The sequence below is a fragment of the Furipterus horrens genome, unplaced genomic scaffold (assembly GCF_987537825.1).
Source record: "Furipterus horrens unplaced genomic scaffold, mFurHor1.1.pri manual_scaffold_6, whole genome shotgun sequence".
NCBI lineage: Eukaryota > Metazoa > Chordata > Mammalia > Chiroptera > Furipteridae > Furipterus > Furipterus horrens.
In genome coordinates this window covers 160,430,856-160,454,769 of record NW_028327176.1, presented here as the reverse complement: position 1 = coordinate 160,454,769, position 23,914 = coordinate 160,430,856, and the positions used below count along the sequence as shown (strand labels likewise).

At 32.0% G+C, this 23,914-nt stretch overlaps 1 long non-coding RNA gene across 1 annotated transcript; it reads left to right on the top strand.

The window, feature by feature from the left end:
• The first annotated feature begins 15,240 nt into the window (after window positions 1-15,240).
• On the top strand, window positions 15,241-21,711 carry LOC150007706 (uncharacterized). The gene is made up of 5 exons (XR_016511649.1): window positions 15,241-15,311; window positions 16,608-16,655; window positions 18,382-18,429; window positions 19,673-19,690; window positions 21,667-21,711. It is a non-coding gene; the product is annotated as an uncharacterized LOC150007706 (long non-coding RNA).
• Window positions 21,712-23,914: the final 2,203 nt, after the last annotated feature.

Here is a 23,914-nt window from a genome sequence, read left to right as displayed (position 1 = left end):
CTTTGAGAGCATAATGAAAAGTAGATTAAATTAGAGCGTAGTATATATCACAGGAGGCTATGCTAAGGGATCTTTTCTCCTAAATTTTTTCTGCAAAGGTGACCACTAACATGTTTTTGCCAAACTCCAAGGATGCTTTTTTGTTCATACTATTGTTGACCCTGAGACAATATTTGACCACATTCACCATCTCTTATTTCTCAAAAAATTTTTAAAAATAAGCCTTTTTTGACAAAAACTAAATCATTTAAGCCTACACTGTTGCAAATACAACAACAACAAAAGATGACTATGATTTTAAATATTGGAGCAACATTACAGTAATTATTTATTCTTGATATAGCATATTATTAGCCACTAAATTCCTTTGTTTTTTTACCCTGTCTCCACTAAAAATGATAACAAATATGACATGTATTTCAATAGGTAATTGGAGAATAGCTAAATGTACTTTTCAGGAAGTAATGAACATTGATTACAATTAGTATTATAATTAACAATAAAAATAGATATAGTAAATAATAATCAATAACTTATTTTTTAAGCTAGTATTTATAAGCAAACTCTTCAGAGTTCTATAACAACCGTTCTAGCTGCCTTATCAATATCTTCACATGGCTATTCTGCTCACACCTCATTTTGTTTAAAATTGAACTCAACATCTCTTCCATTGTCTTTTTTTTTTGTTCCTCATCTCAGGAAATAGAATTCATGATTCACCATTCAGTTGCTGTTGACTTAAACTTCTGAGTCACTTATAGCTTCTTCTCTTTCACCATCCAGTGCCCAAACAGGTGCCAATATGCCTCTCCCAAATTTGTTTTCTCCTTTTTTTATTTTTATCTTCTAGTTAGCCCCTGGTTTGAGTTTTTCTTCTCTCCTGCCTGAATAAATATATAACTCATGACCTAATTAACCACTTCATTTCCTTTTCCTCTTCAAAGATCCACCACAAGCCCATGCTAGTTATCTTTTCTAAATGGATATCTATAGAAGATACTCTAGGTTCACTGACCCCAACAATTCTTTCACACAGGTCCCAGTTGTCTAATCCTCCACCATCGCTCCTCTCTCCATAGACATTTTTAAAAGATCATCAGTTCTATGCATTTTTTGGTCTAGTCAATGTCTTTCAAATATTTTTCTTTTACTTTAAGTCCACAACAAAAGCATCTTAGCTATTTCCCTTGCCTCCAATTTGGCAACTTACTTTCTCAACAACTGTTCTTTAGCTATAAACACATACATGAGTTCTCCAACATTGTTCTATTTGTACCACTTTTCCTCTAACATATCATGATATCTGTGTTTGTTGAATGAGTTTCTTCTAAGTTTGTGTTTAAGTGCCTATGTTATATTGCTGTGAGCTGTGTAATCATCTCTAATTTCTGAGACAGAGTATCACTAAAAAGCCACATAGCTACAACAGGTCAACAAAATTATTTGCATGAAAAGGAAAGATAAATGGCACTGGCTAGTAATTTTTTAAATCTAGTTTTTATATGTGTCTTGGTTTTTGAGGTACAGCAAATACAGAGGCAGTTTTTTTAACATAGAAGATAAATGGAGGGAGTCTGGTATAGAGAGAAGAACTCTAAGACAATAGATATAGAGTGATTTACCACAAATTACTTAAGTTCCTGGTCTGTCTAAAAAATAGAGTTACCACTAATATGTTTCATGCTAATATAACAAGCTTATTGTGAGAAGCATGTGATGTAATGTGCTTGAAAGTGTTTTCAAGAACTATAAAACAGCAAAGATATATAAAGTGTTATTATCTATACCCTTGCTATTCCAAGTGTGTTCCACAAAACAACATCAGCATCACCTGGTTGTGTGTTATAAATATAGAATCTTAGGACTCATCAAGGACTGATTAATTAAAATTTGGATTTAACAGGTTCACCAATTTATTAGTATAGACATTAAAATTTGAGAAGTATTACTATAAAATCCATATACATCTACCAATGCCCTTACCTTCAGGAAAGAATAACATCAAACTTCTCTCTTACCATAATCTTGGCTAATTTAAAGTGGATATATGTTTTTGAATGATTGCTTTATAACTAATAGTGAGGTCCTCACATTCATTGAAAACTGGTTTGCATCGTCCACCCACTATCATCCATCCACTCTCTCATTCGATGTGTGATTTCTAGACTTCGTTCATCCCAGCAATTACTGAGGAAAGAACCATTCTTTTCTTCTGACAGCACAGACAAATGAGCACTGGGCATCCCTACGCATTCATTTAAGCTTAAAAGGAAGAAATAAATCCATATTTTGCTAGAAGAACACATGTGTCATAGACAAAATATCTTTATATTTTATCATCTGTCTAAGCTGTTGACACAAAGGGTGAATGGCTTAGCCAAAAAAGAACAGTATGTACTCATACCCATCAATCAACTAAATCTCTTTGGCTTATATTATTTAAGGAACTTCTAATTTGTTACTTTATTCAATTTATGTCTGTTATTATATAGAATAAATACATTGCAATATCTATTTTTAAATTACCATAGAGATTCTTCAAAAGAAATATATAAAAACTTTATTAACTGGATCCTTTAACATAATAGACAGATAGAAAGGAGTCAATACATGCTTTATGTCTCTGTCTCTGATGCATTCTCACACACATACACTACTTAAATATTTTATATACATCTTTAAGTTAACCAGAAAACATTGACTATGCAAGATTTCTATAAATTGTAGAAATAATTAAACCTTAATTTTATTAATTAAATTATGATAGAATCAATAGCTAACTTTAGTTCAATAAGTATTTATTGAATTCCTATTATGCATTAAGTACTTCATTGGATTTTAGGAATGTAAGGATAGCAAATTTTAACTCTCAAGAAATATATTTTATCAAGGCAGAGATAATTAAATAAAGCACTAATATCAACAAAACGGGAATAAGTAATTAAAATCAAACAACAAGAAAAGTTGTGCAGAGTATGCTTTCCAAACTTAGAGGAAAATTGTAGTTCTATTGGCCTTGGTTCAGGGAAAAATTCCCAAGGGAGAAGACACAGGTATAGTCTTAGAGAAGGGTAAGTAGGCAGATGAAGAAGGCCTGAATAGGGTGTTCCAGACAGAGAGAAAGCATAAGCCACAGCTGGAGGTGGGAAACAGTGAGGAGTCCTGGGAGCTACAAGGGTTTTGCCTTCACTTCAGCGTAAAGTATGAATGGGTGATAAGAGTAGGTGAGGCTAGAGGGCAATAGCAACAGAAAACCATGACTTCCTAAATAAGGCCTATGTCCTTTACTTAATGGAAATTGGAAACAAAGTTTTTGAGCAAAATGAGATAACAGCTTAAATTAAAATTACAAATTGTTCATCTGAGCTAATCACAGAAATTGAGAATTAAAAAGGATGCCAATAGCTTCTGGAAATCAGTTTTCTGAAGGATGAGACTATTTCACTGAAACTCTAGAGTTCTTAGAAGATCTTTGTAGAACATTAGCAGGAAGAAAAGGAAGAGAGCCATTAAAGAAGTATTTAGGAAGTAAAATTGCCATAATTTGGGGGGAGGATAAGGAAAATTCAGATAACTCCCAGGTTTCTGTCTTGGAATAGTAAATATGTGGACAGTAGTGTCATATCTGGCTGGTTTGGCTCAGTGGATTGAGCGTCGGCCTGCGAGCTAAGTGTTGCTGGTTCGATCTTCCAGTCAGGGCACATCAGAGAAGGAAAACTCTGACTCCAAAAAACCTCCGCTGCCTTGCGGCATACCTCTTCAGGGGAAAGGCTAAGGGAGTAAACCCCGACAGAAAATCCGGAGCCGGAGTCCCTAAGGCGGTTTGACGTTGTAGTCAACACCGGCAACTCCTGCGGCGCACCTGAAGCCAAGCTGTATTGACTCCGTCTTTCCCTTGGACCCTTCAGCTGCGAAGAGAGTGGGGGTCTGCTGCATGGGCAACAGCAGACCCTCCATATCACCCTGCCCAGGTTCTGTAGCTTCAGCTTCACTGGAGAGGACACTCCAGCGTCATCGCAAGATGTCGATTCAACACGGGAGGAGACAGATACCGTGTCACTCCCGAGTCGGACTGCACAACCATTCTCGGCGGTGCAGATAGACTCTTAAGAAGCTACACCATCGTCTCTCGAAACGGACGGCTGCCGATGATATATAGTGTCATATACTTTGATTAGAGTTTCAAAAATAAAAGTATCATTTGGAAAAAGAAACCTACTAATGTTTATTGAATAGTCACCAGGTATGTGCCATTATAATATGTTATGAGTGTTTATTACCAAAAAGAAACATAATAAATCAAGAAAAATTTAATGATCTCTACTATGGTAGTTCAAGGGCGTGTATTGAGTACCTACTAGTCCAAATACTAGAAAATAAAAAACAATAATAACATTGGTAGAGCAATTTATCTGTTAACCAAGAGGATTTACTCACATATATACATTATATTATTTGAGCTCATAATAATCTTGTATTTAGGTCCCAATATTTTATCTATGTAACAGGCATGGAAGCTGAAATAATGATCCAATGCATCCCCAGTTCATAGACAGGATGACCTTACTTTTTCAACATATCAATGACATCACTCACAACTCAATTTGATTTGTAAGACAGTGAGTGAAAGACTTAAAAATGTCACAAATATTCCTCTTTGACTTTAAGGCAACCATAGATAAAGTGTACCTTTCTCTTGCCAACAGATTCTGGATATAGTTTACTACAAATGATAGAACCTCAAATATACTTTTACCATTCTATTCTCAGAATAATATAAATAGAGATGGAGTTGCTGGTGGAAAACAAACAAAAAAGTTAGAGTTGTGGTATACTTATTTGGAATTTAGAACCCAATGCAATCCTTAGATAATACATGCAAATGATGTGAATAACACAGCAGGGCTACATGTTCCTCAGGGTAGGGATTTTTGTTGGTTTATTTCATGTATTTTCTGTGACTGGAACAGTTACCGGCACATAGGAGGAGCTCAGTAAATGTTTTTGTATAAACAAATGTAAGAATATAGTTATATAGTCAAATGACATGGAAGCCTATTGCCTAATCTGTTAAATGGTGGAATTGGTCTCATGAGAGTAGCTGTAAGTGTTAAGATATTTCATTTAAAATGCTTATCATGGCTTGGGGCACAAAATTAATATTGAAGATGCAAGATAAAAAGTATACTAATCAGTACGTAAGATAATTTTCCAGAACTAAAATGTGATATAGTCTTTTAAAATCTGAAAGAGACCCACACTGGCTATTTAGCTTATGGAAATTAAACATTTTTTATTTATTAAAAATAAGACATAACCCTTTTTATGACTAACCTCTGATTATTAACCACTTCTGTATTAAAGCCTTCTCTTTTTTTATTTCCAATAGTGACCTTACTACTGTAAGCTCGAAATTGAAATTTTTCTGAATAAATTTATCTTCTAGAGATTAGGAGATGAAATATTTCTTAGCCAAGTCAATCAATCAATTAAGTACAATCTTATTAGTAGCTGCTGAACAAATCTATGATAGGTACAACTTTTCTCAGCTTGTTGAAAGGAGAGACACATGCCCTGAGGATACTAAGGAAGTCCTCTTTATTAAGAGAAAAAGGAAGAATAAAGACAGCTTCATTTAAAATTATTAAACTCATGCATTAGTGTAAACAAAGTATTATTATTCAACATATAGATAGTTCATCTTTTTATTTAATAGATGTATTTCAGACTCTTCCAAAGTCATAATTTTTAGTTTTCAGTCTTTTTTTAGAATTTTTTTTCTTCTTTGTCAGGGGAATAAAAAATGCTCTTTTTAGCTCCTTTAATAAAGATTTCTCTGAAAATCCTCCTTCCCACTTTTACTCAATTTAAAAACTAATTGAAAAAGGTGGTCGTAATGAGATTTCAATGGAGATCTTCCAGGGCAGCAAAAACAATGACTAGAGAAGGCACTTAGACTCACCACAGCAAAAGCTGATGGTCTCATTCTTCTAAATTAAAAGAAAAACTCAGAAGCTTTTAGACAGTTGCCTGTGAAGATGTCAACTCTATTAGAGGTTTCTGTTTTCAGACTACTTTGTGAGTTAATCTGATAGAATAGTACAAAATTTACAAAAATCCAGTTTTCCCCGTGATAATATATTTCTTTATGTCTTTGCCATTCTAAAATGGGCTAGTTTCATTAATTATTTGAACTTGTTTCCAATCCCCATTTTTTTATTCTATGATTAAACAAGTTTTTATATTATTTATAACTCTAGATATATCACCCAGTTTTTAAAATGATGCTCTTAGCTCAAGTGTTGTTTTTTTAAAATTTATGGATCAACACAATGATTTTTACATATGGAAGTATTTCACAAGGCTGTTATGAAGTGTTTCACACATGTGATACTTAAAATACTACTAATATTTAATAAATGAATCATATTACAGAAGAAAATATTTTAAATACCTCTTTTGGACAAACATGAGGAATATATTTCTTTCATAGGCTGTTCAATAGATTTTCAATAACATGAAAAACCTTTAAAAAAAATGAGACTACTTATTTGGGTGTAGTACAAAAGGAAAACAATATTAACTACCCATCTCTTCTATTCTCACATCCCTGGTTTTAGAACAAAATACTCCCAAGTTCAGGTATTAAGATCAATGTGACCAATAACAAACATGGAAGACAAAGACGTGCCTTGGTCTATGCCTAGCCACTTTAGACAACCCATCAAAGTTCAGATATTTTACTTTGCTCTTCTCCTCAGAAACTCTGCATCCTTACTCCATGCCCTGACCTTTAAAACGAGGGTTAAATCTCATTGGGCTTACATCATGGTGGGGGTTCATTTCTTATTATTTCATTTTTTTTCTAAGACCTATTTAGAGGAGGATCAGAATGTAATGGAGAGATATTTAGGGTAATACAGTTCAGTAAGTGTTAATAATTAAAACATACTGTGCCAGGTAGTGCTATTCAACTGAAAGTTATCTTCAAGAAAAGTTATATTCCAGACCAAAACTACTCAATAGTCACACTGAAACATGGTATAATTTTCTCCTTTTCTTGAGTGAAAGAACCTTAATCAATAATAATGAGAAATCCCATACACAAAATTTTACATTTTATTTTCACTTATCTCAAACAAGGTGATATACACAATTTTGAAAAACCTGCTGTGTAAAGAAAAAAATGAAAGATTTATGTTGATATGTTTCAGAAAAGGGCCACAGAGTTAAAAATAACTCTTTTTGAAATCTCAAATATATTTGCAGTGTCTTTGACAAGTTGTCAGTGGGAGTGTGTTTAGTTTGTGCGTTGCTAAGTAGAGGAATGTTCCATTTAAGTAGTTTCCACTTGTTCATTGAAGACGATTATTGTTGACTGTGTTTGAGATAATGCACAGTGCTAATACTAAGATGGTAGTTGCAAGCCTTGCCTAATGAATTTCACAAGTTAGTTGGGGAGGACAAATGAGTAAATAATTACTAAGTATTGCAAATAATTACAATGTGTATGGATAGTGGTTTACATAGGATGCTAACAGTGCAGATTAGAGATGTATAAAATATCCTGGAAGGAACTCAGGAAAGGCTTCCAGCGGGAGACAATAGCTGAGCTGAGTCTTAAATGAGCATGGTATGGTGACAGGTTGCAAGAAAGTGGGAAGGACATCAGGTAAGGAAGGAAACGGGGAAATGAAAATGATGTATTTGAGGCTATAATGTAGGTAGAAACTGAGAAGAGAATGAAATACAACTGGAAAAGTGGAAATACACTCAAGATATATTTAGGGCATGTAATCAACTGGACTCCGGGAACAACTGAATAGGGATGGCAGAGCATGGAGAATACTTTAGGGTGACTTCAGGCCTTCCTCCTTGTTGGAATTGTAGGTGGACTGTGCTATCATTTACCAACATAGGAAATGTTTTTGGAGGAGAGAATAATAGGTCATGAGTTCAATTTTGGACTTACTGAGTCTAAATTTCCTGTGTGTCAATGATGAAATAAATCCATATACCTCTTTATATTCCATTCTTTTGCAACCTTGAAAGGATTTTTGTGATGCCTGGAATTCACATCCTTTTCTAGGCTCTTTGAAGAAGATGTACTTAGCACTGCATTTCAACCAAATCTAATTTCTATCACTGTTACCAGAATGAAACTTGTTCATAATAATTGTTTCAATTAATAGGTAAACCTTATAGGATAAGTGTTCTTGAGGAACTTAAGTGTTTAGCATGTACTAAGTATAAATGCTTGCTGAATAAATAATAGAATAGTTCAATAATCATGGTGTGATGTCAATGCTAAAGTTCTATATCCAAAAAAAGAGAGAGAGAGAGAGAGAAAGCTTTAAGGTAATGGTTTTTATTAACCTCCTCTATTTTTCTATTGGTTAACATTGACATCTTCTAATCTCTCATACCTGATTATGGTACAAACAAATATTTGCTACTAAACAGTTCCATCTACATCACCTTACCCCCTTTGAATATCAAGGGGCATGGCCCAAAGGATCCCTCACCACTTATTTAAGACAAAAGATAAAATAATTCTCAGAGGGATTGTGAGACCAGAATTTTCAAAGGAAGAATGCTTTAATAACAACTAAAAACATTTCATAGAAATGTACTATAATAAATTATAGTACAGCTTTAAGAAATTTAACAAAATTGGTGCCTAGAAAACTCAACGCAATGCAAAACCAATGAAAATGAAAAAGTCATTTCTGCATTGAAGTTTCACTGGGTTTATGTATGTGTCAGACTACATCAGCCATAGACCTCAATCAAACAGACCTTAAAGAATTTCCCAAACACTACCTTATCATACTGCCAAAATACTGTTGCTTTAAAATTAAAAAACAAGAAAAGAAAAGAGTATTTTTACATCTTATCTACTAGACAGCATTTCTGTCTATCCTAACATGAAATAAAAATTTTCTAGACATTTAATTCCAATTATCAGAGGCATTTTTTACTTATCAAATGGCTTTCAGAAAACTAAGGGGGAATTTTCAAGCATTCGTTATAATTTCTTTCCTTGATTTTCAGCACTACATAGATAATGCTAAGCCTCACATCATCTTTTACTAAATCCATAAAAACATATTTCTTGAAAATTAGATAAATAACATTATATTATTGTTTCAAACAAGTAACTTTATACTGTGCATTTGACAAAAAGCAACTGTCTCTATATAAGAATACTTTTATAGGAAAAAGAATAAAAAGAAACATTTGTTTACTCAAAATCAGAAAGCATTTTATTTTAGAGTTTTATAATGTATTTTATATATTTATACTTTTTCCATTTTAATTTTGATTAAAATATTAGAAAAACTCAGAAAACAGGTAGCTGAGTAATAATGGCATCTAGAAAATTGAAATAAGATTTTGGAACTAATTCAAGCATCCTATAAAATCCTTTTGATATTTTCTTGCCTCCTCCAAATGGTTTGCTTATTCAGTATATACAGCACAAAGTTTAGATATTAATCTTTGAGTCAATTTAAAAGCTAAAGTGCCTGTTAGACAGTTTTTTTCCCCCTGGCTAAGATGTATATCCACATCAGAGCCAACATCTGCTCTGTATTAAATAGATATATTATACTTGGAACATACTCACTGGTCTTAAAAACAAGGTTTGTTACACTGCCCTTAGACTTAAACACGCTTCCACAGCAGAAAATGTATCTGAAGTTGGGTAAAGAGAATCAACCAAGAGCAATAAAGTCAAAAAGAATTAATGCTGCAACATTTCAGGTTGATTTTTATCTAAACTGTGTCTCCTTAATAAATGATTTACTATTTAGATTTAAATTAATCTTAACATAAGTATAAAATTTTAGACCTGGATGAGATCTTAGAAATCAGCTAATCTAACTTCCTCGATTTCTATTTTTCTTTTCTTTTTTATATGTACTTTACCCAGTGATCACCCTAATAAGACTAGTACCTACCTGGCACTAAACACAGATATTGCAATATTATTGACTATATTCCCTAAACTGTGCTTTATATGCCCATGACTGTTTTTACAATTGGAAATTTGTACATTTTAATCTCTTTCCCTTTTCACCCATCCACCTACCCACCCACCCCCATTTGGCAGCTATCAGTTTGTTTTCTGTATCTGAGTTTGTTTCCATTTTGTTTGTTCACTTACTTTGCTTTTTAGATTTCACATATAAGTGAAATTATTTGGTATTTGTCTCTTTCTCTGTTTTATTTCACTTAGAATAATACCCTCTAGGTTCGTCTTTGTTGTCACAAATGCTAAGATTTCAGTATTCTATTATATATATGTATCAAATTCCTTTACCTATTTATCTATGGAGGACACCTGGTTTGCTTCCATATGTTGATTATAAATAGTGCTGCAATGAACATAGGGGTGCATGTTCTCAAAAAGAAACATTACTGACCAGTGCTCTGAATATCACTGTATAGAGTTCTACAACTTTCATTTTTTTCTTATGTTTAGTCAGAGTGTATAGCTGTATAACTATGCCACACTGATGGGACTCAGAGTAACAATTCTCTTATTGAACTGCCGTGGTCTAGTGTTGTTTTTCCATGTTGAGAGGAGGAGATGGACTCCTATGAAAACTGTTACATATTTAGGGTAGAGATATCATTGAATATGCTATTTACTATGTTATATAATCTTCCCCGCATCCCCCCTCCCCGAGAATCCATAAAACAAATTTATCTCAGGTATCATTATCAGGGATTGTTGTGCTTCTCTTAAACATTTATATCTTAAAACATTGTATTATACTGGGACAGATAATATCTTGACAATGTTGATGAAAATTTTAAAGTTGTCTTGTATTTATCATCTTGGAAAATGAAAGGTTAAAACTAATGCTTCAAAAAAAAATTATGTGCCCTATCAGCATAAGATTAAAGAGTTAAATTGCACACAAGAGGTTGTGAACAAATTATTTTTAATGATACAATGAAATTAAACTGTGTTATACTTAAAGTAATTTTAAAATTAGTAACTTAGCATGAACATTAAATTACATAGCTTATAAAATTTCTATAAGGAAGAATGTCTTGGGTCTATATTGTTTGATTTTGACTTTCAAATTCATAATGTTTTCTCATATTCAATGACAATTCAACATGAATTGAATGACTCAGTCTTTAATAAAATTTTTAAACTTTTTTTAGGCAAAGAAGTCAAGCCTAAGTCTCCACGTATGTTAGGTGCATGCCAAAATGAATGAATGAATGAATAAAACAAATCTTAAATGCATGCTTTTAATCATTTTATAATTTCACTGCTATTTTGATTACATTTGAGACAATTATTTTGTGTATACAATGTACCTATTATTCTAAGTGTTCTCAGAATATGCTATGCTAAAATTTTCCTTCACTTTTTATTCATTTCAGGTACAAATCAGTACCTTTAACTTCTCATTAAAAATTGTAGTTCACATTTTATTTTTACTCAAAATAACTCCTGTGGTTAATAATAAAGAATCTTTATTTGTTTATATTAATTTGCTGTAATTATAAGGAGAAAATTAGCATGGCTTATTAAAAAAATGAATAATGTGTAAAAGGAATAAAGTTGGCAAGACTGGGTTTACAGTTGTGAGTACAGTAAACACAAAGTTTATTCTTATATTATTATTTATTAATTGTTGTATTACTTTCCATACAAACTACTGTAAACCCACTTTTGCCCACCCCTGTATGCATGAATACAAGAAATAAGTATCTTTATATGGTCACCGTTATTATGTGAATATATTTTTTCAGAGCCACAAGTAAGAAAAGAAGAGAAACCAAGTATGTATATTTTATGTATAGATTGATACTTGCATTCCATATTTATAATCAATAACATAGCATGTCTTGCAAACATTGCTTCCCAGTGTAAATATTACACCAAAATTTTATCCTTTACCAATTTTTAAAATAAAACAAACGTTCTGTACTACCTGTTCTTAGGGGGGAAAACATCTCAAGATATTTATAAAGTTCAGAAAACAACAATTGAGTGAGTTCAGTCCTACAAAACAACTATTTTTGCTGATTTTATTTGCTGATGTAAATATTTCATCATAAAAAAGACAGCTGCTCTTACTCCTCTCTTTGTGCAGAATCCTGAGTGAGATAAACATTTCTGAGGCCTGTAAAAGGCAGTAGAAACTTTTTAAAAAGAACAAAGAGCAGTCAGATTCCCATAACAGTTAAAATTTTGGTTCATGTTTCCTAATTGTTTTAGGGTTGTAGGGCTGCTATAATAAAATACCACAAACTGGTGGCTTAAAACAACAGAAATATAGTTTGTCATAGTTCTACAAATGAGAAATCTGAATCAAGGTGTTAATGAGGTGATATTTTTTCTGGAAACCTGTAGGGAAGAATGAGTCCTTACATCTTCTGGCTTCTGGTGTTCTCCAACAACCTCTAGTGTCCCTTGGCTTGTCAAAGCATTGCTCTAATCTTAGCTTCTGTCATCACATGGACATCGTCTCAGACTCTTGTGTCTCTATCTTGCCCCTTTTCTCCTCTTCTTATAAGGACACCAGTCATGTTGAATTAAGGTTTCATTTTACTCTCATATGACAAATTCTTATTTAATTATATGTATAATGACCCTATTTCCATATAAGGTCACATTCTGAGGTACGGGGATTAGGACTCCAGCATATCTTTTTGAAGACAAAAATCAGTGCACAGAAGTCTACTCTCTGACCCCTCAATTTATGTCAATTTTACATAGTGCAAAATACATTACACAATCCTTACATCTCATTCATTTTAGCATAAACTTGAGTCCAAAGTTTTATAAATTCAATGTCCCAAATCTCACTATGTAATTCAGTTATGGGTAAAACTAGGAGTATGATTCCTCCTGCAGAAAATTCCTCTCCACATGTGAACCTATAAAACCAGAAAACAAATTACTGCTTACAAAATAAAATAGTGGAGCATAAATAAGATAGACATTTCCATTCCAAAAGGGAGAAATTGAGAAGAAAAAAAAGAATCATGGTTTACAAGCAAATCCAAAACATAGCAGGCAAAATTCCATTCAATTTCAAAGCCTGAGAAAATCCCTCTGGCTCAGATGCTATATCCTCTGGTCCTGGTAGGATGTGGCTCTCTTCCTCTTGGTCCACATGGGTGGCACGCATGACCTCTGAACCTGACGAGGTCCCATCAGCCCAGGTCTGAATCCATTGTTCTGCCCTCAGAGATAACATCCTTTTATTTTATCCCATTTCCATCCTTTTCTATCCAGGCTGCATTTTCTCTACTTAGTATAATATTCTCAAAAACATGACCAGTCTCACATTTAGTTAATGGGGGTCCAACCTATTAGACAGGAAGGTCCTCCACAGATCTTTCTTGGATCACATGTCTACTGTTGCCTTCTGCTGAGACAGTGAATTGGATTCATAACTCATACATTTATTTTTTTACCCACTTTAGCAAAATATTTTGTCCAGCCACACCATTGGCTCTGTCTCCTGTTCACTCTATTTAGATAGGTTGAAAATTTTTCAAATCATCAAATGCTGGTTCCTTTTACTTAACAGTTCATTCCTCAATTTAGCTTCCTTTTCACGTTGTATTATAAGGAGTAAGGAGAAATCAGGCTGACGCTTTGACACTTTGCTTGGAAACTTCCTTAGCTAAATAGCCATGTTCTTCACTTACAAATTCTACCTTCCAACCAACAGAACACAATCCAGATCACCTTTTCTCCAGTATCCAATGAAGTTTCTCATTTATTTCTGAGATCTTAGCAGAAGTACATTGAACATTCGTATTTTTAACAGTATTTTGTTCATGATGACATATGTATTCTCTAAGGAGACAGATGTTTTCTCTATAGCTCCCCTCGATTCTTTTTTAATCCTCAGCAGAATATTCTTTAACATCAATTTTCTGCCAGTAGTCTTTTCCCGTAAATCTGGGCTTTTTATGTCAAGTGCCTCAAAATTTTTCAGCTTTGACCCATTACCCAACTCACCAGGTACCAAAATTATTAGTGTTCTTAGGTGGCTGGAATAAAGTACTAAAAACTGGGTAGGCTAAAACAATGAAAATTTACTCTCTCATAGTTCTAGAGGCTAGGAGTCCATAATTAAGACATTGGCAGAGCCACACTTCTTTTGAAGACTATAGAAGATAATCTTTTCTTACCTCTTCTAGCTTTTTTGTTTGCCAGAAATTCTTGGTGCTCCTTGGTTTTAAGAAGCATCACTTCAATCCCAGCCTCCATCAGCATATAGTCATCTTCTTCCTGTGTTTGTGTTTTTTAGAGCTATGTATTTTATTTATTTTGTTTTATTTTATTTTCCATTACAATTTATCCCCTTTATACCCTCTTCCACCTCCACCCACCCCCCTTTTCCCTGAAATCACCACACTGTTGTCCAAGTCCATGAGACCTTTTTTTTTTTTCTTGGTCAATTTCTCCACTCCCTAACCCCGTCCAGAGCTGTCAGCCTGCTCTCTATGAGTTTGCTTCAATTTTGCTCATTAGTTCAGTTCATTCATTAGATTCCACATATGAGTGAAACTACATGGTATTTGTCTTTCTCTGACTGGATTATTTCACTTAGTGTAATGTTCTCTGGTCCATCCATGTTGTCTCAAAGAGCAAAAGTCTCTTCTTTTTTACAGTCAAGTAGTATTCCATCATGTAAATGTACCATAGTTGTTTTATTCACTCATCTACTGATGGACACTTGGGCTGCTCTGTTTCTCTTTTTCTTTTTTATAAGGTCATTAATCAGACTGTAGTCACACTCCCGTATGACTCCATCTTACTTGAACGAATCACATCTACAGCTACCCTATTTCCAAATAAAGTCACATTCTTGGGTACCGGAAGGGGATTAGGACTTCAACATATCTTTTGATGGGACATAATTCAAGCCATAACACTTTTTCTAAATTACTAAATCACTAAGTACCCAATTACATATGTTGCAAGAAACTCTTCCAACTTTTGTTGTCAACTCATTTATGTTATGTTGACATTAGAACTATTTTCCACTGTAAGCATCTAGGGAAAACAGAAAATTCAGGTTAAAATCAATCAGCAGTAGCAACAACTTAGTACATGGCATGATTCTAACTATTATGTGTTTAATAGTCCAGAAAATAGCATAAAACTGGAATGATCTTAAGTGCAATTCTCTTTTTTTTACTATGGTCAACAAAATAATTTCCAAAAATAAATTTGTCCTTTAGTTTGTTTTTTCAGATTTTAAAATTTCTACATTTTGTTTTACCTTCAGAGTCACAAGTTCCAAAAGAAACAAAATCAGGTAACTTTTTTATTCTTAAATTGATAGAGCTGATGATATCATCTTCATTTTAGAACTAAAAGTGTCTTATCACCCATCAGTGGAGATTTACACAGAATTTCCCAGATCCTCGTTGTTTTTTTACTCCATTGATTAATATGGTTCTATAGTACTGGATTAGTTGTGAATGGGGATATCCCATAAGCAAAAATATCAAAAATATGGCTTTAAATAAGTTTTGAGCCCTGGCTGATGTGGCTCAGTGGATTGAGTGCTGGTCTATGAACCAAAAAGTTGCTGGTTCAATTCCCAGTCAGGGCCAGGTCTCCAGCCAGGCCCCCGGTTGGGGACATGCAAGAGGCAACTATACATTGATATTTCTCTCCCTCTCTTTCTCCCTCCCTTTCTCTCTCTCTAAAAATAATAGATAAATAAAATCTTAAAAGAAAAAAAAAGGCTTGGCAGAGACTCCAGTTTTTAGGAGGCATTTCTTGGGGTTTTTCAAAACCAAGTACGATAATGTTTAACCTGTGACTTTCTTTTCTGATAACACACCAGAGTCATGAAATCATAAAATCATAGGCAACTGAGATTTGAAGTGAAAGTGGACAAGAATTATTATTATACATAATTACATATAATTAATAATTATTAAAAACCTGCTATGAGTTAAGAAATAGCATAGAATTTTTATTATCATCATACAACTATGAGGGACATGAAACATGGCAATTATTACTCAAATTTAATATCCGTGGAAACAATTCAATAGACCAAGTTCATAAATTGCTTTTCCAATATTTTTAGTTTAATAGATACTGCCCATGTCTGATTTATTCAAACTCCTGGATGCTCCAAGTAAGAGCTAGACTAACAATCATTGTAATAAGAGGTAATATTTGTTATTGTTAAATAGTATAGTTTTGCAGTGATTTAATTGAATGTTATTATTTATTTTTATAAATAAAAATTTCTTTATCTTCATCTAAAAAGCTCAAATATACAGTATATATATACATGAATTTTATTTATAATAGTCTTGATTTCAAGATTGATGTCTTATTACAGCCTGATCTTTAGATATCATGGGTGCTTAAATGTAAATAAGAATTCTTGGTACAGTATATGGTTTTGATGCAACCAAAACCTTTAAAGTTTTCATGTAAACCAGGATAACATGGAAATTTAGGAATAGTTTTTCACTATGAGCACCGTTGTTGAAATATTCTGCTTAACAAATTATTGGCTTAAGTCAAAAAGAAAATTCACTGTATGTTAGTTTATAGAACTATAAATATTTATTTTTATTCTTTCTAGAAAAAGACACAGTGAAACCAGAAATGGCTGTTTCACATGGTAAACCAGGTATTTTGCAGGTGGTATTTGAAGTATCAAATTCCCTTTTAATGTTCTAGTTTTAGCAGAATGAAGAGTTTAGAGTCAATTATAAAGTTATGAGTTAAGATTAATGCTTTGAGTCATCCAGATACTAGAATATCTAATTTTAGTCACCTTCACAATGTTTTTTGCACTGAGTACTTGACCAGTCCCAAGTAAATACACAGCTAGTTTTACTTCCCATCAAAAATGCTACAAGCATGAAGACATCAACGCCAGCACTCAGGTGAATGAACTCAATATCTCATTTTGTCTTAGTCTATTCAGGGCAAGATGTCTTGAAAGAATGTTTGTAATTCAGATTCACTCATTCAAAGGTGACCATCATAGACTCGAAAACAAGAAAAGGAAATCAACATTTCACCCCACTTCCTTTCCTCCTTTCTTCCTCACTCCATCTTCATTTCCCTTCCTTTCTTTTTATTCCTGATCTACATTTTGAACAAAATAGAAGTAAGCCAATGTGTTCTGGTCATAAAGATAAATACATAAGTTACCAGGATGAGTTTATTAATTAGTTTTTATTTAAAATAAGAAACTTTGAGGCAGCCCTACACCTCAGTTACTCTGTAGAATTTTGTCCTTCATTCCTTGCTAAATTATTTACCCAATGTTGTAAACATTGTTTTCCCAGAATATTTAAAAAATTAAAAACATATTTTCTCTAAACATATCTTAAGAAACCTTTTGCTTACATTTTTAAAATTTTTACTTTAAAGAATCTGTTTACAATGAGTTTGAGTCAGGATCGTTTTATTTGTTTATGTTTTAAAAATATATGAGGTATCAACAACAGAAACCATGAAAATAAAGCAGAGCTGGAGTGTGGAAAGGAGAGAATAGCTGTCTATGTCAACATAAGCAAAATCTTAGAAACAAATTTTAAAGAATAATGGAAACCTGTTATTTTCGTTACTGTTCTTGATGTTAGTCATTTTGAGTGAAATTACAGACACAATGGAAGAGTTTAGTCTTTGAGTGTATGACAAATGCATCATTTTCCCACAACACCTTTTATTTTTAATTTCAGTAATAACATTTATATTATTTAAGTTCTGTTTCTTAATAAAGCTTTCCCATTTGGATATTTGACCAGCCAATTACTTGGAAAGTTTAGTTTTGTATAGAATCATTGTAATAATATCTCTACTTTCACCCAAATCTTTGACTATATTGACAAAAACATAGAGAACAGAAGACATCCCATAAATGTACTGTTTTTACCCTGCCTCAGTTTTATATCATAAAAAACTTGAGTTCCCATGTTAACCCTGGGTTCCCAGGGAGGCATCTTGCATGACAAAGATAAAAAAAATGCTTCTTCATATTCTAATTAAATAATAAAAAGAAGATGCATGTTTTATAAAACAACACTTCTATATAGACAAACACAATGAAATTCAGTAAAGGCAAGGGATAATGAGTGTTTGGGCAGGTTAAGGGATGATTTGAAGCAGAAAAACTTTTATGGCAACATAGCTACAAAGGCTATCTGCAGGTGGACATGTTTTCTTTTTGTTTCTATCCAATTTAAATAGTCGACATCATCTGCTGTTTTAAAGAAACAGTCACTTTTTTCTCAGTATTGGTATTATTTTAAAGAAAATACAAAGTATCAAGCTTGAAATATGTCATTGTTTTGTACTCATACATTTAAAATTTCTACTTGTGATATTATTTTTTCTCATCACAGAAGAAAAAGGTGTCAAGCAGGTAAAAGCTACCCCAATAGAGAAAACAGGTAAATAGATATTTTATACTTTTCTTCTATGTTATCAGTTCTTTGTTATGTGGGTATATACACACACACATCTTCATTGAAGTTTGTACACTTTTATTGCCATAAATTCTAAGATTCTAAATTCTTGTAAGTAACTAAATTATACTCAATAGAAATTAACACTGGAAAACTGGAGTCACATTTTATTTTTTTAAAGTGTGATTGACCTAAGGTTACATATAATTCATGAAGAAATCCATGTAATGAATTGATTATTATGTACTATTATGTATTTAATATTATCCTCAAACTACATTTTCTCAAATTTTAAAGACAAAAACCCTGAAATTGTCAGTTATTTATGTGTTATATAGAATAATTTTCTCTCATGAGAACTCCACAGAGAATTAGGTGATTGTATAACTTTTAAAATCTATCCTAGATAATGACCAGCATACTATGTAATATCAAAGGAAAAACTATCCCTCCTTTATTATTTTGTGTGAGAAAAATAAAGAATTGCACACACTCTTGCAGTTATAGAGGTCTCTTCTGTAAAGATGAACAAAACGGAGTCTTCATTTCTATTGACGTTTTAAAACCGTGAACCCCCTCCATTTGATTCTGTGACAGAAAATCCTACCCACCTCAGTCATTAATAGAGTCCAATCTCTTACTAAAAATAATTTCCAAAAAAGTCTGTGAAGTAAATTTCTTTCAACTGAGATAATCATGATAATAAAGGTTTAAATACAGTTTCTTAGAGGGAAATATAATAGAATTCAGGAAAGAACTATTTAGAGAAATTACAGACCATTATTAGGAAAGAAAAAACCCATAAGGCCCTTTTGAATCACTTCTTATGACAACTGTACTCTATTCAAACTATTGCCTAAGCTCATAATTGCAGTTAAGGTGGCCCTAATTTTCACCCTAAGGTGTGAATATGACCTCCTAAGAATATCAATTAGTAATATGGGTATTTGGGGATTACAAAGAAAGCAGCCCAACGTACAATATTTATGTAACCAATGCATCGATTGTTTAAAATTTTACACACATTTTTTATGTGCCTTAGTTTTTTTCACTAGCAATGTGATTTATCTACTTGTTGACAGTGAAATAAAAGAGCTCAGAGCATATGGATTAGGGTTAGGATGAGAAGAAAATTTAAAAACTAAGAAAGTTAAGTATAAATGCTAAAGAGTTATTTTTCCATGGCATACTCATCAATATGGCATTTATTTTTCTCCATTCTCCACAGTTAAGACTAAACCAGCAAGTAAGAGATGAAAAGAATAAAGCCTGAAAAGTATTGCTTGGTCATTTAACTTTAACAATATGCTTTTTCTTTAAACTGTTACTTTTAGCTTTGCCTAAAAATAAACTACCTATATAGGTGATAATGTTATTGCTATGGCTTTGATTTAACTTCCCTTTCTTTCACTACTAATTAATAGTTAACTATAATTATGCAGAAGAAATGTTTGAAAGTTGTTTTGCTATTATTAATATTAAAACAGTGACTCTATGTTGGGGTTATAAAATAACACTAAGAAGTTAGGGTAAATGAGAATCTTTTAAACAACATAAATAACAAAAATAAGAAATTCTATACAACTGTTAGCATTATGAACCACATACTGTTTTAATTTATTTGCTTTAAGAAGCATTAATTATATTATAATGTATTTGTTGTTATTTAGGAATCCATAAATTATAAACATTTTATGATTTATTTATTGAAATTATGGAATTTCCTCATGAGTATAGACTTTAAAGATCAGCTACTTCATTGTTCAGGAGTCACATAGAGGATATTACAGTTGTATATAATTTAAAAGCTGACTATAGGGCTCAGGAAGGCATGAACATTTTCCCGTTATCACAAAGGTAATAGTTATGTTCAAAATTGTGTCAAAATTGTGATGATGGTTCTCGAATGATATATATTTGTGGAAGGGAAGCTTAGATGAAAGCATGAGGAGCTATTGGTAAACTATTCTCTGGCTTCTGTTTAAAAATAGATCAACAAGATCCAAAGTTGAAATTGGTGAGACCAGTTAGACGGCTATATAAGTTTTTCAGTAGATCTGCCACAAATATATGGAGCCCAAATATTCCTATCCTAGAACCTGTCGCATGTATTTTGAAAAACATTTTTAGTTATTATTACTATAATTTGTTATGCTTTTATTGCTATTACTATGACAGTTTAATAACTTGAATATTAAGTTTTTCATTTTCTTATGTTCTGCATGCTTATTTAATATTAACATTTATGCAAACTAAGTTCATAGAATTTTATTCTTGAATGCTGTCAATCCCTAATACAGTATATCCAATTTAGTCTTATGAGAGCATAGGTCCCACATCTTCCCACTTTCTTTACTGCTAGTGCACTATGTTGGAGAAAAGTAGTAGTGCTTTTGGAGAATCTCCAAATTCAGGAGTGAGATAAGCAAAGGATGGGTAAATATCAATAACAGCTCAGGAGGATTGGAAGTGAGCAGAAAGAAATAATGCTTGGCAAAGGTCATTAGTTCCAAATATTCTCAACTTAACTCAAAATATTCTACCCTACATGTCTTCACTTGAAATTCCACTTTCAATGAAAGAGATCTCCTAATTTTTTTAATTCAAATATTTTTCAGACTAGGAGAGATATCAATTACATTTTTGGATTTCATTTGTCATGTCCTAGACTTAGTTTATGTTCATCGATGAGAATTCTAACTAGACCTGGAAAGACAGTGTGTTTGGTCCAGGAGAATAAAAATATACATGTGGTACTTTGTGAAATAGGTCTGGTCTAGGTTAACTTTTCAATAAGAAACAAATGTCCAATGCCAAATTGCTTCTGACCCAGCAAGAGGGGAACTAGAAAGAGTCAAGAGGTAAAAAGAGAGCTTGTAATATGCCAAAGGTAAATGTCCCCAAGGAATGACTCAAGAAAGAAAGAAAAATCTTATTATTATTTCCCTCTTTGTTGTATTCTATCTTCTTTTTATACCACATAGCCCCAAGCTGGCTAGTACCTTCACACCTGTCTTACAAGATGCCTGGAGAATGAACCTGACCTTGTTTTTATTGTGTTTCTATGGCAATATGCTTTCTGTGTTCCAAGTTACATGCAAATGACTCTGAGTGCAAGCTTTCCATATAAATGAAAATGACATGCAAATTATAAAAATAAGAAAAGCTTACTACATACACAATCCACAGATTTCCAGTTAATTTTGATTTCTCTTTCTCTAGAAAAAGCTGAACATCAAGAAAAAGAATTTCCACCTATAAAAACAGGTATTCTCACTTTTTTGATTTACATTGTCATAATTCACGACTTCTATTAAATTTAAAAATTAAAGAAAAGCATAAAAGTGCTTTTAATTTTATTTTCTGAGGGTACTCAGTCCTGTGATTTTGTGGTAAAATCTAGGTTATATGACATGGGGCTGTGGTATTGTTGACAATTAAACATTTTGCTAAATATTATAATCAATATATATGAATTGCCAAACATGCAATTTTTCCTATTATACAAATTTCCGCTCTTAAAATATCTAATAATATCCAATAGGTAATATTTGTTATTTATTAATGTATCCTTCTAGCAATATATATAAATACATATACACATAAATACTTACAAATAATATATATTCCCGTTTTTTTACATAAATCATGGAATAGTATAATAGCCCTTTCCCTATACTTTTCTGTTTAAGAGTGTATTTTGAAGGGCTTTTTTAAATGATATACAATGACAAATGTATCTATTCGTCTAGTTTTATAAGTTTAACTTTGGGTAAAACTCCTTAAAGTAAAAAATATTAGTAAAATGTAATTTGTTATAGGTATTTATAAAAAAGTTGTATCAGTTTGTATTACCTGCTGTAAATGAATTAATTAGTTGATCTAATTTTGGATGATTCAAATTCTCCACAATCGTGAACAAATATTGGCTTTTTTTTTTTTTTTTTTTTCTGTGTTGCTGGCTATTTTTAATGACTAAATAGACCTTGCGGTGTGAGAACTAAATAATTAATGCTTGTAGTTAATAACTTCAGAAGACAAGTTACACTGGAGAGAGATCATGTATTTAGAGGGTACAGCTTTGTGTTTTCACCTACTATTCATTTATTCTTTCTAAGGTCTTTTAAAGTAAGATTCTTCATTTAAAAACTAGATTAGAAGAGTTTAATAGTTAATTAATATTAATATGTATTCTGTAAAGACAGTGACAGAACATGCATTTTATGGTATTCAGAAAGAGTAAGGAGTTCAAATTATCATGAGCATTTATATTGCATCAAATCAAAGATGAGGTTTTACTAGAATGAAGAAGATACCATGAAGAATCTACCTTTTGAAGGTTTACAACTACTCTTTTGGAAAATGCATTGGAAATATGGCTTAAAAATTGTTCAAAATGCATTGTTTAGTCTTCATTTTAATTATACATTTAATCTTTGCCTCTTTGAACTTGAACAGAAATAGGAAATAAAAATGGCTGATATTTTACTTATAGATAGGAAATTATTGCTAATGTACTTTTCTTTTCTTTTTGACTTTTCAGACAAACCAAAACCAACTCTAAGTAAGTGTACTATTTTAGAATTTTAAGAACTTGCTATTTAATTATTTTAAATGTATAATTTATTTATATCATACATGCATTTAAAAAGTATAGCATGTTTATTAATGTAATAGCCATTATGCAAATTAACTATACAAATGATTCTAATTGAGAAAGAATAGTGTGTATATTATATTTATTAATTCTTGAATATGTATTTATTGAGCACCTATTAGATATATTATACCATACCAGCTTTGTGAGAAATGCCTAAAGTGAATTTTTGCAGTTATATCTGTGAAATTAATACATTTAACATGATAGCTAATACCTGTGCAAAAAATAAAAGTAGTGTCATCTCTCTTTGGTATACTTCAGGTTGTTTGTTAGGATGTATTGAGTAAGCACAGTATGGAGTTTCCTCTAATAGTCACTACTGGGTTAAGGAAAATACAGAACACACATCTGTCTTCAATTATTTAATTTTAACACATTAGTTTTTTATTTTGTCAAAAGTGAAAAATAAGTTGTTTTCAGAATTACAGTTTTATTTTGGTGTTTGAAACAATAACCTGGACCATTTTATGAATTTTTTTAAATTTATGAATATTATACAATTTTATTTAAAAATGAAATATTTATTTAATACTGTAAAATTATGACCCTGGGGTAAAAATATGTGCATTTCAATCAAGAGTGTATCTAGAAGTTGTATGTAAAGTTTTTAAATGATAAGGACTAACCTGGTTCCTTAAGAGTGCTATGAAATATTCTTACAAATGCAGCTATAGTTTTCTTCAAAATAGATTCTCTACCAATGTAAAACATTAAATATTCCCTTTGAGTTGGAGAAGATCTCTAGCCTATATAGTTTGTATTATTGTTATTAGTGTGAAGAGTATAATAAAAATTAACAAAAATTAAGGA